The 2,497-nt window shown below is 43.0% G+C and overlaps 1 pseudogene; it reads left to right on the top strand.

Annotated features, from left to right (window-relative positions):
• Window positions 1-1,442: 1,442 nt before the first annotated feature.
• On the top strand, window positions 1,443-2,072 carry LOC110332986 (annotated as a pseudogene).
• Window positions 2,073-2,497: the final 425 nt, after the last annotated feature.

Below are 2,497 nucleotides of genomic sequence, written 5' to 3' on the forward strand. Positions count from 1 at the left end.
TGAAGATAGCTACAGTGTACTTACACATAATAAATAAATAAATCTCTTTAAAAAAAAAAGAACGAATTAAAAAAAAAATGTTGTCCTTTTATGGCAAACCTGATGGCATGGTGTAGGAGGAGCTGAGAGTTCTACATCGTTTTCTGAAAACAGGAGAAGACTGGCTCCCAGGAAGCTAGGATGAGGGTCTTAGAGCCACACCCACAGTGACACAGTTTCTACAAGGTCACACCTACTCCCTAGGCTGAGCACATACAAGCCATCACATGCCACTCTCTCCTATAGGATTGTTCAAACACATGAGTCTTTGGGGGGCCATACCTACCTATAGCATAATAAAAAATAAATTTAGTCCAATTTCCCAAACTCCCCATAATTTATAGCAATCTAAACAATGTTAAAAGTCCCAAGTTGAAAGATTCTTCTGCGATTCATCCAATCACTTAACTGTAATCCCCAAAGCAAGNCAGGAAAACATCTGGGCAAACTCCAAACTCTGCATCTCCATGTCTGATATCATAGCGGTCTTCAGATTTCCAACTCCTTTTTCATCTTTGTTGACTGCAACAAACTTCTTTCTCCTGGGCTGGTTCTACTCCCTGTTAGCAGCTTTCCTCAGCAGATAGCCCACAGCTCTGGCATCTCAAACATCTTGGGGTCTCTAAGTTAACTTCAACATTACAGCAACTTGTTTCAATGTCTGGTTTCCACACATGATCTTCTGAGCTCCTCCAAAGGGGCTCAGGCTACACCACCAGCACTGCCCTCTGTAGAACTCTAGGCTCTGGTTGACTATACTCCACTGCTGCTGTTCTTGGTGGTCATCCCATGGTACTGACATCTCCAATGTGACAGGGTCTTCTGTTGTAACTAGGCTTCACCAATAGCCTTTTGTAGGCACTCTTTATGGTGCCAAACCCCTACTTCTGGGTTTGTCACCTGCAACTGAGGTTGTACCTTCACCAATGGCCTTCCCTGGACTTTCATAGTGCCAAGCCTCAGCTACTCTCCATGACACCATCATACCTTCAAAACCAGTACCACTTAGGTAAGTTGTACATATTTGTATAGTTTTTATAATATTACTATATCCCTTTTTTCTTTTTAACCCCCTTCCCTTTCCTTAGAAAAAAGAATAGAGAAGAGGAAAGGAAAGATAGAAATCTCTGCATCTACATTCTTTAGTTTTTTTTCCCATTTAAAACTATAATTACTTGTAAATCATTTTTTAAAATGACAACATATCCATAATTTATAAAATAACCAAGCCAGATATCCCAACTTAAGGGACTGGGATGACATTTTTTTTTTTTAATGATTTTGTTGTTGCTGTTTAATTGGGGGAAAAGAATTTGGGGGTAGGGCAAGAAACTTAGAATAAATGGTTAGTCTTAAGAAAGTTAGTTGTAGCTTCTTTTCCAGTTTCCACGGCAGCCGCAGCCATGAGCAGCAAAGTCTCATGCGACCCCCTGTCCGAGGTGGTGCAGGAAGCCCTGCACGGGAACCAGTGCAAATGCCCCATGTTTCTGGAGACAGTGGGGCTGCAGATCAGCCTGAAGAACTATGATCCTCAGAAGGACAAACACTTCGGCACTGTCAGGTTTAAGTCTACCTTTGCCCGAAGTTCTCGGTGTGCATCCTGGGGGAACCAGCAGCACTGTGATGAAGCCAAGGCTGTGGACATCCCCCACATGAATATCGGGGTGCTTAAGAACAAGAAGTTGGTCAAAAAGCTGGCCAAGAAGTACGATGCCTTTTTGGCCTCTGAGTCTCTGATCAAGTAGATCCCACCTATCCTGGGCCTAGGCCTAAACAAGGCTGGTAAGTTCCCCTCCCTGCTGACACACAATGAAAACATGGTGGCCCACGTGGATGAGGTGAAATCTACAATCAAGTTTCAGATGAAGAAAGTGCTGTGTCTGGCCGTTACTTTCGGCCACGTGAAGATGACTGCTGATGAGCTGGTCTACAACATCCATCTAGCTGTCTGTTTAGACATGGAGGATATGGGAATGAGCATGGGAAAGCAGGCTCAGGACAGAGATGCCCAGATCAGTCTCTTCCACCTATAAGGAGGCTTTGGAAAGTTAGTTGTTTGTTGTTATTTGGTTGTTGATCTTTAGTTATGAAGGTTGTGTCTCAAGAAGTCAGGTCTTAGGGTCCTTGGTCCTTTTTAGGCTTAGGGATCACCACCTGTGTTGTGGCACTGTTTTATGTCCTATCTCTGGGCTGTGGTGTTGCCTCTAGTTGCCGAGGTTTGCCTGAGACTTGGGGAAGGAACATCTTAGTTAGCTCTCTGTATAACCTTTAGAGCCACTCAGAGTTTAATTTCTACCCTTCTGCAGCTTTAGAGCCCAGTTCTAGTTGTTTATTTAGGGATGTGTGGCCTTTTATCTCAGGTTAGTTCCATTCTAAACCCTATGTTGGGCGTCAATTTATTTAAATTTCCAACCCTAATAAGCCTATATGAAACACATAGTCTAAATATTATGATTGT

The sequence above is a fragment of the Mus pahari genome, chromosome 15 (genome assembly GCF_900095145.1).
Source record: "Mus pahari chromosome 15, PAHARI_EIJ_v1.1, whole genome shotgun sequence".
In the NCBI taxonomy this organism is placed as follows: Eukaryota; Metazoa; Chordata; class Mammalia; order Rodentia; family Muridae; genus Mus; species Mus pahari.